General features: G+C 40.1%; 1 protein-coding gene across 5 annotated transcripts in view; it reads left to right on the forward strand.

Moving 5' to 3' along the window:
- Nucleotides 1-13,629, forward strand: part of Fchsd2 (FCH and double SH3 domains 2) — a 229,597-nt gene that overhangs the window by 126,964 nt on the left and 89,004 nt on the right. The gene's annotated exons all lie outside the window — the stretch shown is intronic.

The following is a 13,629-nucleotide window of genomic DNA, read 5'->3' on the forward strand; positions in this document are numbered from 1 at the left end:
ACTTAGTATAATCCTTTCCAGATCCATCCATTTTTCTGCAAATTTCATAACTTCATTTTTCTTTACCGTGAACAGCCAATCTTATTAATCCTGATTAGTAAATCATACCATTTTACAAGTGAGGAGGTCATAGCAAAGCTTGGATCCAACTCTGGCAGGCCTCTGTGACTTAAGGAGTGGTGTCATTAACTCTTCTTGGCTTGGGCAAGGCTCTTAGTTTAATCACCAGTATGAGGGGAATACAAAGATGTAAACTCTTAATATGAAACTTGCTGTTCAGACTTACTTCTTTCTGTGTGGAATGAGAGATGATTCTGAATTATCTTCCTGTGTCTGTGAGGAGAAAATGTGATGGTAAAAAGTGTGGGGTTTTTTTCTTCTAATTTTAAAGCTTGGTATATATGTTATATTATCCTTTAAACCACTGCAGACAAACTCCAGATGCGTGCGCCCCCTTGTGCATCTGACTAACGTGGGTCTTAGGGAATTGAGCCTCAAACTGGGGTCCTTCGGTTTCACAGGCAACTGCTTAACTGCTAAGCCATCTCTCCAGCCCTAATTTATTTATTTATTTATTTATTTATTTATTTATTTATTTATTTATTATTTATTTGAGAGTGACAGACACAGAGAGAAAGACAGATAGAGGGAGAGAGAGAGAATGGGCACGCCAGGGCTTCTAGCCTCTGCAAACGAACTCCAGATGCGTGCGCCCCCTTGTGCATCTGGCTAACGTGGGACCTGGGGAACCGAGCCTCGAACCGGGGTCCTTAGGCTTCACAGGCAAGCGCTTAACCGCTAAGCCATCTCTCCAGTCACCTAATTTATTTTTTATTAGCAGCTTCCATGATTGTAAACAGTATCCTATGGTAATGTCCTCCCTCCCCGCACTTTCCCCTTTTAAACTCCACTCTCCTTCATATCCCTTCCCTGCCTCAATCAGTCTCTCTTTTATTTTGATGCCATGATCTTTTTCCTCCTCTTATGATGGAGAAATTCTTTTTTTTTAATAGTTCTGGTGTTTTTATTTACTTTGTGTCTGTGTGTATGTGTGTGTTCATGTGTGTGGTTATGTGTGTGCATATGAAGGTGAGAGGTTAATGCCAGAGTCTTCCTCATTCATCTCCATTTGCTTTTTTTTTTTTTTTTTTTAAGATTTATTTATTTAGAGACAGAGAGAGAGAATGGGCGTGCCAGGGCCTCCAGCCACTGAAAACAAACTCCAGATGCATGTGCCACCTTGTGCATCTGGCTTACATGGGACCTAAAGAATGAAACCTGGGTCCTTAGGCTTCGCAAACATGTGCATTAACCTCTAAGCCATCTTTCCAGCCCTCCATCTGCTTTAAGATAGAGCCTTTCACTAAACCTAGAGAGCTCATTGATTTGGCTGGGCTAGTAGCCAGCCCAAGGGACTCCCTGAATCTGCCTCCCTGGGGCTGGGACCACAGCACGCACCACTCTACCAGGCGCTGATGTGAACTTAGTCCTCATGCTTGTATGGTAAGTACTTTGCCTGCTCAGCCATCGCTCCAGACTTAAGTAACAGAAATTCTAACATATTTCAGTGTTGGGCTTTTCTTGTTTATTTGTTTTGGGTGGGAATGAGAGTAATGGAGAGTCCTTTAGTGCCCACGAATGAGAATGGAGTGAGTCTTTAGGTGACTAGCATTGTTAGCTAGTCTCAGGTACTTTCAAACTGGGTTTTCATTTAGTTTCCATAATCTCTGTCTAATATGCTTATTTAATGGATCAAATATCAGAGGTTCAGATAGTAAGTTTAGTAGCAAGGGCTTAAATCTATGTCTGTGTGACTTCAAAGTCTTGTTCTCTCCTAGATACCCTACTGTGTTCTCTCTGCATACCTTTCCAGTGTCCTTGGTAGTTTAAAAAATAGTATAATAAGTAGTACTAGCAGTCTATGAATATCATAAATTCTGAGAGAATTATAAAAATTACACATTGAAAATTACATTCTTTAGTTTTAATTATTCTAAATTATTCTAAAGAATAAGGTCTTATTGGTATCTGAATGCAAATATTTGGTCAGGTTCCCCAGGGAATACTTCTAATTCATTATGCCAGTGCTGATTAGAACAGATAAAGTATGTTGCTCTGGATCTGTTTATAATCAAGCAAGGTTTGAACTTCAAAGTAAAATAAATAAAAATGATTCCTAGATCTTGGCAATTAGATAACTCATATTGCCATGTAGAAAGCAACTCAGCTAGCAGGGAAGTGAAGTAGTTTGTTCCTTGAATGTTCTTTTCTTTTTTTTTTTTTTTTTTTTTGAGGTAGGGTCTCACTGTAGCTCAGGCTGCCTGGATCTCTATAGTCCCAGGCTGGCCTCAAACTCACAGCAATCCCTTACCTGTGCCTCCCAAGTGCTGGGATTAAAAGTATTCATCATCACATCCAGCCAAATGTTCTTTATTTGCTTATTTCTGTTTGGGTTTTATAGGCAAGGTCTCACTGTAGCCCTGGCTGACCTGTAATGTACTATGGAGTCTCAGGGTGGCCTTGAATTCACAGCAATCCTCCTACCTCTGCCTCCCTAGTGCTGAATTTAAAGGTGTGTGCTGCCATACCTGGATGTAATTTATTTTTCAATAGAACGTTCTTGTACAGTATATGAACTCATACTTATTTTTCTTTTCAGAAGCATGTGGAAATAGCAAGTATCAATGCAATGAAAGACTTTAAAAGCTTAATAATATTAAAACCTTATTTTCTCAAAATTAACTTTTTTTGCTTGTGCATATCATAGGTGTGTATATGTGTATGTGCCCTTGCGGCACTTCACGCACTTGCCTACTGCAGTGGCCAGAGCAGAAGGTTGGGAGTTCTGCTCTGTTGCACTTCCAGTTCTCTTGTTGAGTGGAAGACTTGCTGATATTGAAGCTTGCTGTTTTTTGCAAGCCCAGCCAATTCCCTGGTCTGTGCTCCCTTTGGACTGGGGTTTCAGGTGTGTGGGGCCATACCTAGCTGTTTATGTGGACTCTGGTGATTTCAGGCTCTGATGCTTGTTCAGGAAGTACATTTAACCACTGAGCTATCTCTCCAGTCCTAAAACTTTATTTCTAAACTGGTTATTGTCTTCAGTGGAAACTAAATAGATAGGAACTGGTTGGTGTATAATTAAGAACAATAATAAAAGATAAACATAAATATAATCTGACATAATTTTTGCAGACTTTAATTTTTTTGAGTCAAGGTACATGTAGCCCATTCTGGCCTAAAACTCCCTCTGTAGCTGAGGCTGGCCTTGACTCCCTGATCTGCCTTCATCTACCTCCCAAATACTGGGATTTTAGGGATGTGCCACCAGGCCTGGCTGCAGAAATTACTTGTGTATTTGTTTAGGAAAATATAGAAAAAAACACTGGTATGCAGGTCCCTTCTCTAGCTTTTCTGGCTAAGCATTAATTATTCCAAATGTCTTTCTCAAGTGTGGCTTATCTGTTTCTGTGCTACCTCTAGCTGTTGTACTTCTGATTAATGAATTAGCATGAAAATTATGTTAATTCACTTAATGAAGTAACATGGAAGTCTCCAGAGCTCAAGTTCGGCTCTTCTTCTTTTACTTGACATCCTCTTTCTTGGGAAAATAGATCATTTGGCCTAGTTTTGTATAATAATCTACGATACCATACGATTCTCTGTCTGCAGCCTGTCCTTGCGTTCTTGTGATTGTGCAGACATTTGCCTTTCCTTTTGGTGTCCATCACCATCTCAGCTAGAGTCAGCTCTCCCTGCCCCAGCCTCACGGCTTCCTTTAATTATCCTAGGCACAGGTGATAAATGTTGTCAGTTAAGTTTCTAAGGCTCTAAAGCTATTATTCTTCAACGTGATGGTCCTTAGGTACATAAAACTATTTAGACTAGTTACAAATATATAAATTTCAATTTTTTTGTCAGTCGCCATAGCCACATTTCAGGTGTTCAGTAGACACGTGTGAGCATGCTGGGTAGTGCACATGCTGACTCCTTCCATTATCTCGAGTTCTGTCAGCAGTGCTCTAAAGCTAATTTCATTTTCGCACATCCTCTTCCCATTGCCACTTGATCTGCCTGTCCTCAACCCTGCTGACCATGTTTCCCACTGACCACAACCATGATGAAGTTCTGTTACTTCAGAGCTAATTGTGCCTTTATTTGCACTCTAGACTTTTACTTTTTAAATAGAACAGAAAACATTTTCTGTAAAGAGCCAGATAGTAAATATTTTAACTTCTCTGCAGCAGTCTCTGTGTTGTCGAAGCATGGCCATTGACGATTCACAAATAGATGAAGGTCCTGGTGGGTCAGTAAATCTTTATAAACAGAAATAGATGTTGGGTTGGATTTAGCCCACAGGCTTTAGTTTGCCAACCTTGGTATAGAACTTTTAAAACTGTATTATAAAAATCCTGGCTATAGAAACTTCTCAAAAGAAAATAAGTGCCCACTTACTCTAAATAGCTTCAAAAATGAAACAGTGCTAGTACAATGGAAAATCCTATGACTTCTCCCAAACACATCCCTCTCATCACCGCATTGTAACCACTGCTCTAACAACTTGTTTTTCCCCACTCAACATTATTTAGCATCTTTATATATAAAGCAAACGAAAGGGAAGTTATTTGGTTAAAACTTGTGAGCCTGTTTCCGCTTTTGTGTTTCCCCATGTCACATCTGCTTGTATAGCCTTCCACTTTATCTTGCTTCCTGAGACATTGTGCAGAATTCTAGGGTTGCTTGCAATGTAGTTTCAAAACAGATTTTTTTTGTGTGTGGTTTTGTTTTGCCTTTTTTTTTTTTTTTTTTTTTTTTTTTTTTTTTTTTTGAGACAAAGGTCTCATGTAGTCTAGGCTGGCCTCAAACTCATTAGGCACTTTGGCTTTGATTTTCTGATCCTCCTGCCTCTACTTCCTAAGTCCTACGATTTCGGGCATATTCCACTACACCAGGTTTTGGAAGCAAATGTTTTAAGGCAATATTTTCCAACTAGAAAATTTCTTATAGACTTCTAAGCTTTATCTAAATAGTTTTCATTCTAGATATTTTAAAGTAACCTGTCCATACCCTCCATGATACAATTCTAACAGGTCACTGAATATTCTAGTTTGGCATCTCATTGTTTCTTTGCTGGAGAATCAGCAACCAATAAGGGACAAAGAGCAGAGAATACATAGAATTATAAGAGTGGTAATAGAGTGTAAGAAGAGTACTTACCTCAGGTGTTCTGGGCCCTGAGTTATATCCCTTGCACCACAAACCCAAGTTTCGGGACATAAGAGTCTAAGGAGTGAACTGGAAAGTTTGACCTAGAATCCACGAGTGTTGAAGAAATAGGTCTGACTTTTGTGTGCATGTGAGTGCATACTATGTGTGGTGTATCCATGTATGTGTGCTTATTAGCACCATGTGGGCTTGCCTGTGGCAGCTAGAGGACTTCAGGTTTCCTCTTCCATTACTCACCTGCCTGTCTTTCCTTGCAGAATCTCTTAGGAGATTCCAGGCCTTACTTTTCTGAGAGTCCCAGTGATCCTCTAATCTTTCGTCCCCCACAGGACTGGAGTTACAGGCTGCTTTCAAGTAGGCTGTAAGTCAAGCTGGGTGGTGGCTCACATCTGTAATTCCAGCAGTCAGAGGCTGGGGTAAGAGGATCACCATGACTTCTGAGCCAACCTAGTCTATTGACCAATATAGTTCTAATATATAGTGTAAGACCCTATATCAGAAATAAAAATAAAAAGAGAGAGAGAAAGGAAAAGACAAGGAAAGGTGTGAAGAGAGTGAAAGAGGCAAGAAAAGTTTCTACTAGGAATGCCTTCCTCCAGAGCAGGCTCTACTGCACTTCTTACTGATGAGATCTTGTTTTCTCTTCTGTGGAACCTCGGCTAACAATGCCCTTTTCAGGAGTTGCAACAGTAGGGTTCTTCAAGTAATATTTTCTTCACATGGGTGTGAGGAACTGAACTTGGGTTGGCAGGCCTTGCAAGGAAGTACCTTAACTTTTTTTTTAGATGCCCTGAGCCATCTCCCTTTCATCATTTCTTTCATCATTGTCTAAATGTAATTTAATGTCTCAACTATATCAGTAAGTTATTACCTATATTAACCAATTTCTCTAACCAAAATAAAGGTGATGAATATAAGCAAAAAACAACCACACCAGGCATGGTGGTGCATGCCTTTAACCCTAGCACTTAGGAGGCAGAGGTAGGAGGATTGCTAAGAGTTTGAGGCCATTTTGAGACTGCATGGTGAATTCCAGGTCAGCCTGGGCTAGAGCAAGACCCTACCTCGGAAAAACAAAAAACACAACCAAAATAATTACTTTTACTCTAATATACTGAAGGCTAATATTAGATTTGTTTTTCACTTAGAAAATTTATATATCTTTCTGACATTAAAATAGAGACTGCTTTATCTGAGTGACCAAGCGGGACCAACCCAAGTGACAGTTCATGGGGAGTTTCCAGCAGCACACTCATGTGTGCTCTTCCTCCCTGCCTGTGTCGTATTTGGCAAAACACATGTAGAGTACCAGGAAGCATTGGGGACTTTTTGTTTTGTTTTTGGCCCTTGCACAAAATAGTATACTTGTCAAGAGTGCCAACAATAGGTGTATCCTAAAAGTTACCTTTTAAGTGAAGAAAGCATATAGTTGTTACAATACTTCAGCTTTGTGGTAGGATTGATTATTTTATCTGCTGTACTGAATTCTTGCCTCATTTTCTCTGCAAACATGATTATGCAGTTAGATATTAAAAATGTTGATGGCCGGGCATGGTAGTGCACACCTTTAATCGTAGCATTTGGGAGGTAGAGGTAGGAGGATTGCTGAGAATTCAAGGCCACCCTGCGACTACATAGTGAATCCTAAGTCAACCTGAGTTAAAGTGAGACCCGACCTCGAAAAACCAAAAAATAAAACAAAATAAAATAAAAAAGAATGTATTGAGACTATGAAAATGTAGTCTTCAGATCCATGGGGAAACAGCAGATTGTGAAAGAAAGGATGTTGAGAGTTGGGACACAAAATTATTTTTGACATCATAACATACTAAAGTAAAAGATAAATAAAAGAGACAAAAACATGGGTGAAAGCCCAGCCTGTTGGCATGTACCTTTAATCCCAGCACTTGGGAGGCACTTGATAAGAGGATTGCTGTGAGTTGGAGACCAGTTTGGGACATAGTGAATTCCACATAGTCAGCCTGGGCTAGAGTGAGACCCTACCTCAAAAAAAAAAAAAATATATAGGTGAATGTTTACTGAATCTTAGTGTCAGGATAGTTTTAACTATACTAGTAAAGGCAAGTCCTTTGTGGGAAAATAGTAGTAGATGTTACAATCCCAATTAAAAAAAAAATATATATATATATATATATATATATATGTATATACACACACACACATATACATTTGAGACACAGAGAAAGAGGCAACCGAGAGAAGATGAGTATGAGCACGCCAGAGCCTCCTGCCACTGTAAATGAAATGCAGACACGTGCATCACTTTGTGCATCTAGCTCTTTGAAGGTACTGGGGAATTCAACCTGCAACATCAGGATTTGTAAGCAAACACCTTTAACTGCTGAGCCATCTCTCCGGCTCCCCACCCAAGTTTTTAAAAATTGTAATAACAGGACTGGAAGGGTAGCATATTTGTCTCACAAGCACAAGAACCTGGGCTGATCCCCATTACTCATGTAGAAATGCCCACATGGTGGTACGTACTTGTAACTCCAGTGTTAGGGAGGCAGGTATAGTATGATCCTCAGGGTTCACTGGTCAGCTGGTCTAACCTAATTGGCAAGTGTGAGGCCATTGAGTGACCATCTCAGAAAAGTATGGACAGTATTGCTGAGGATACTTGAGGTTGTCCTCTGGCCTACCCTACATGGGCACACACATGCATATGTATACTCAGACACGCACACAGAGGCATAAATTAAAACTGCATAATAAAGGCAGTCATGTAAATGCCAGGCACTAGTGGGTTTCTATAATCCCAGCACGCTTACAGCAAGAAGAGTGGGATTGGCCGGGCGTGGCGGCGCACGCCTTTAATCCCAGCACTTGGGAGGCAGAGGTAGGAGGATCACCATGAGTTCAAGGCCACCCTGAGACTACAGAGTTAATTCCAGGTCAGCCTGAACCAGAGTGAGACCCTACCTTGAAAAACCAAAAAAAAAAAAAAAAAGAAGAGTGGGATTTTGTGGGCCAGCTAGCCTGGAGCAACAGACAAGAAACCCTGCCTCAACCAAGGTGGAAGGTGAGGACTGACAACTGAAAGTTGTCCTCTGCCCTCCATATACACCCCAAAATGTGTAATAGTAACTGCAGTAGCTGACATTTACTGAACTAAATGCCAAGCCTTCTGCTTTACATCTAAGTAGTTATGAGGGTTGGTGAGAAATTCTGCCTAGAACTGTATGACCCCTTGGGAGTTGTATCCCCCATATTGGTAATACATACCCTGCAATCCTGAAACATGTGCTATATCAAACAGGTTATTAGCCAACCTTGCTTGATTAAAAATGATACTTGTTAAGCCAGACATGGTGGCGCATACCTTTACTCCCAGCACTCAGGAGGCAGAGGTAGGAGGATCGCTCTGAGTTTGAGGCCACCCTAAGACTACATAGTGAATTACAGGTCAGCCTGAGCACAAGTGAGACCCTACCTCTTAAAAAAAACTTGAGTAAACTGTGTCTATTGAGAAATCTACAAGTATCTGTAAAGATTGTGAGGACTGTGTCTTCCCTGAAGATAACTCAAGGTCTGGGTTAACTACAAGTGTTTTGTAAGGATCTAAGGTCTATGCCTATAGCATTTTTATATTTGCCTCCTGTGAGGCATGAATCTTAGAAACTAGAGTGGCTCCCAAACCTACTGACTCATTTTCTTGGACATGCATCTCACCTGGAACGTTGTGGCAGTGAGGCCAGGATGCAAAGACGCTAACTTGAGGAGGCTGTGGGAGCTGTTGCAGAGACTGTTCCCACAAAGAGGAACTCCTAGTCTGTCTTGTTGGTAGGCTCTAACTTTAATTCTGAGTTGGTTTTTAAAATTATTTATTAATTTACTTATCTATCTATCTATTTATTTGCAAGCAAAGGGAAAATGAGAAAGGGCACACCAGGACCTCCTACCTCTACAGACGAATTCCAGATGCATATGCCACTTTGTGCATCTGGCTTTACATGGGTATTAGGGAATTGAGCCTGGGCTGTCATACTTTGCAAGTAAGTGCCTTTAACTGTTGAGCCATCTCTCCAGCCCTCTGTATTGTTCTTAGTATACTGGTGCTAAGTATGTCTACAAATAGTTTACTAGTCTTGTGCATGTGAATGTTTAATTGAGCCTAAGAAATTAGCCCTTGGCATCCTGCGTGAGAATCAGTTTCCTCATCACTAAAATGAAAATACTATCTACATTACCGGGCTTTGTGAAAACTAGAGATACTTTATACAGTTGCTGTCATACAATAGGTTCTTTGTAAGTGTAGTTATTACTCTGTTAATACAATCATATTTTTCATTGTTTTGGATGTGCTATCCATTTTCATAATACCTAGTTTTACTTATATTAGAGGATATTATCAAGTATTGACATCTTGAGCACCATAACTTTGTATTATATAGTTGTTTCTTTGTTTAATATATATATATTTTCATTTATTGGGGCAGGGTCGTGCCAGGGCCACTCTAGCCTCTGCACATAAACTCCAGACACATGTGCTACCTTGTACATCTGGCTTACGTGGGTTCTGGGGAATTGAACCTGGGGCCTTAGGCTTTGCAAGCAAGTGCCTTGACCACTAAACCATCTTTCCAGCCCCCTTCCCCTTTTTAGTTTTTAGTAGCCCAGGCTGACCTGAAATTCACTGTGTAATCTCAGGGTGGTCTTGAGTTCACAGCGGTCCTCCTTCCTTTGCCTCCTGAATGCTGGGATTAAAGGCATGTACCACCACGCTCTCTATCTGCCTCTTTCCCTGTCTCTCAAATAAATAAATTAATAGGGTTGGAGAGATTGCTTAGCAGTTAAGGTGTTTGCCTGTGGAGCCAAAGGACCCAGGTTCAATCCCCCAGGACCCATGTAAGCCAGATGTACAAGGGGCACATGTGTCTGGAAGTTAGTTTGCAATGGCTACAGGCCCTGGCACGCCCATTCTCTCTCTCTGTCTATCTTCTCTCTCTATCTCTTTCTTTCTGCGTGCAAATAAATATTTTTTTAAAAAACTTACCACATGTGACTTAAAAACAATAAAATAAAAATCAAGCCGGGCATGGTGGCGCACGCCTTTAATCCTAGCACTCAGGAGGCAGAGGTAGGAGGATCACCAAGAGTTTGAAGCCACCCTGAGACTCCATAGTGAATTCCAGGTCAGCCTGAGCCAGAGTGAGACCCTACCTCGAAAAACCAAAAAAATAAAAAAATTTAAAAAAAATAAAAATCAATCAATAAATAAAATATATTTTTTAATTCCTTGACTTTTTAAAAAAATATTTTTTTAAAAATTCCTTGACTAAAGTATGTGCTTGCTGGGCTAGAGAGATGTCTTAGAAGTTAAGGCACTTGCTTTTGAAGCTTAAGGACCCAGGTACAATTTCCCCAGGACCCACATAAAGCCAGATGCACAAGGTGGCACATGCATCTGGAGTTGGTTTGCAGCAACTGGAGGTCCTGGCATGCCCGTTCTGTCATCCATCCATCCATCCATCCATCCCTCCTTCTCCCCCCCCCATCTCTATCTGCCTGTTTCTCAAATAAAAATATTTTTAAAATATATGCTTGCAAGGATATGGCTATATTATAGATAGTTTAGGGTTTTGTTTTTTATTCTAAGATACAGTCTTGGGGCTGGAGAGATGGCTCCACTGTTAAGGCACTTAACCTGTAATACCCACTAACCCAGGTTTAATTCCCTAGTTTCCATATAAATCCAGATGCACAAAGTGGTGCATGCATCTGGAGTTTGTTTGCAGTGGCCAGAGGCCCTAGTGCACCCATTCTTTTTCTCACACTCTGATTCCTTGCAAATAAAAAGTGATACTGTTTTTAAAGATACAATCTTTTTTTAACATTTAAAGCATATATATGTTCAAAAGTCAGATCTGCTAACTCAGGGCATGCCCACATCTAAAACCCCTTCACATCCTCCCCCAGCCTCTCATTTAATCAGTCACTGCCTTCATTTCCTCCCCTTTCATTAAAACTATTAATAACTAACCCAGGTGATGTGAATTTCACTTGTACTGCCTTCCCATAATCAAAGATAGACCTCTTAATGATTGGTAAAATTATAGAAAACCAAGAAGCAGAGAAATTTTGTAAAATCCCCTAAAGGAGACCTGAACTAGGTTAATTTCCTACACAGTGTTCAGTCTCTCATAAATCTTGTTCCTCTTAAATTTTTCTATCAGGTGTCTTAGAGTAATGTTCAGTAGTGAATAAATCTACTTGTTTCCTCAGCCTTAAAAATATACAGAAAATCTTTCAGGTTGAAGAGATGGCTCAATGCCTAAGAGCACTTCCTGTGCTAGAATAAGGGCCTGAGGAGACCTGAGAGACCATCACATTCAGTCCCTAGGACCCACATAGACATCTGGGTATGGCCATATACAACTGTAACCCCAGTCTTACGGGGAGCAGAGACCTACAGTCACCAGAGCTTATGAACAGATGTCAAACTCCAGGCTCAGTAAGATACTCCAGTTCAGATAAGAATAGGCAGAAGAGCCATGGAGTGGGACACCCCACATTCCACTCCAAGTGAGGTCTTGTAATACCTCATGGGCACATATGTGCATATACCAGACTCACAGCATTATACACACACAAGTAAAAATATGTATATTATGGGCTGGAGGGATGGCTTAGCAGTTAAGGTGCTTGCCTGCAAAGCCAAAGGACCCAGGTTCAAATCCCCAGGACCCACATAAGCCAGATATACAAAGTGGTGTATGTATCTGGAGTTCATCTGCTATGGCTAGAAGCCCTGGCATGCCCATCCCCCCCCCCACTGCCTATTTCTGTGTCTCTCTTTCAAATAAATAAATAAAAATAAAATATCTTAAAATATATGTTATAATATTACATATATCTAATATTTCAAAGATACAGAGAAGTACAAAGAATAATATTGTAAATGTATCCACCACTTAGAAGTGGCAAATAACCTTTTTAGAATACAGTAGGTAGAGTCAAGCTACTAACTTTTCGGGCACCCTTTCCACCAAGGCCACTGAACTGTCATTTTTATCTCTACTCCACATCAAGTTGGGCCTTCTAGGAGAGAACCTGCCAGGACTCACTGCTAGCTTTCTTTTGGCAGGGCTATGTCCAAGCTGAACAAGATGAGACAAGCTCCAAGCAAGAATGCCACAGGTTTTAGTACTTTTTCAATATGTGGCTTTCTTTTGATTGATTTCCGGAGCCTGTATGGGATGATTGACACTAGAAATCCTACCCCAGTATATTTATTTTATTTTATTAAAGGTTATACTCTTTTATCTCCTAGGTCTTGTTCCTGTTTCCCTCGAATCAGGGTTCTTAGGCTTTACAGGCAAACATTTAACCACTAAACCATCTCTCCAGCCCCGAAATTTTAAAGTTTTTAAAAGAATGATTTTGCTTTAGGAGACAACTCTTTTTTGTTGTTATTTTTTGTTTTGTTTTTCGAGGTAGGGTCTCACTCTAGCTCAGGCTAACCTGGACTTCACTATGTAGTCTCAGGTAGCCTTGAGCTCAGAGATCCTCCTACATTTGCTTCTCCAATGCTGGGATTAAAGGCGTGTGCCACCACGCCTGGCCAACTCATTATTTTTTATTGATAATTTTTAATAGGTGGACATACTATAATTTGTTTATAATCTCCTTCCATTGCCCCTTTTTTCTCATTCTTCCATCCAAATTTTACTGAACCCCCTCTACTTTCCAAGTAATCTGTCTTCTAATTGGATGATTCATTCGTGTGTGCGCGTGTGTGTGTCTCATCTGTGTCAAAATGTTGAAGAGCTTGATATTGTGCATTACTTACAGTGGTAGGTATCTCCACTCTGAGGTTATAAATGCACCACTCATTTCATGTCCAGAGGATAGTGTCCCACATTAATCAGCTCCATTCTCTGGCTCTTACTTTTTTTCTGCCTCTCGTCCTGTGTTCTCTGACCTTTGGACAGCATGATAAAATGAGGAGACAACTCTTTATTAGGCTTAGGAAGTAACTGCTTATTCCTTATCTCAAAAAAAAATATGACCATAAATTACAATTGAATTTTATTGTCTGTCTTGGGTTTGGCATTATTTGTTAATCTACTTTTTGTTTGGGAATAGTTTAGTTTCTTTGAGAGATTGCCTTTTTCTTTTTTGCATATTTAGAAGGAGCACATGATTTTCTTTTTCATAATACAGGAGTGTATTTTCTAATGTTGACCCTCTCATTTTTGGGATGAATCCTACTTGATCATGCTGTACGCACATTGCCAGATTTTTTTTTTCTGGATGCTTATATCTACTATATAAGTTAATTTTTTATATAGTTTTGGTTGTTTCAAAGTTGTTCTAATCCCCAAAATGAGTTAGGAGTCTGGGTGTATTTTCTAGAATTATTTTTTATAAGAGCGAATGATC

This window comes from Jaculus jaculus, chromosome 3 (assembly GCF_020740685.1).
Source record: "Jaculus jaculus isolate mJacJac1 chromosome 3, mJacJac1.mat.Y.cur, whole genome shotgun sequence".
Lineage (NCBI taxonomy): Eukaryota > Metazoa > Chordata > Mammalia > Rodentia > Dipodidae > Jaculus > Jaculus jaculus.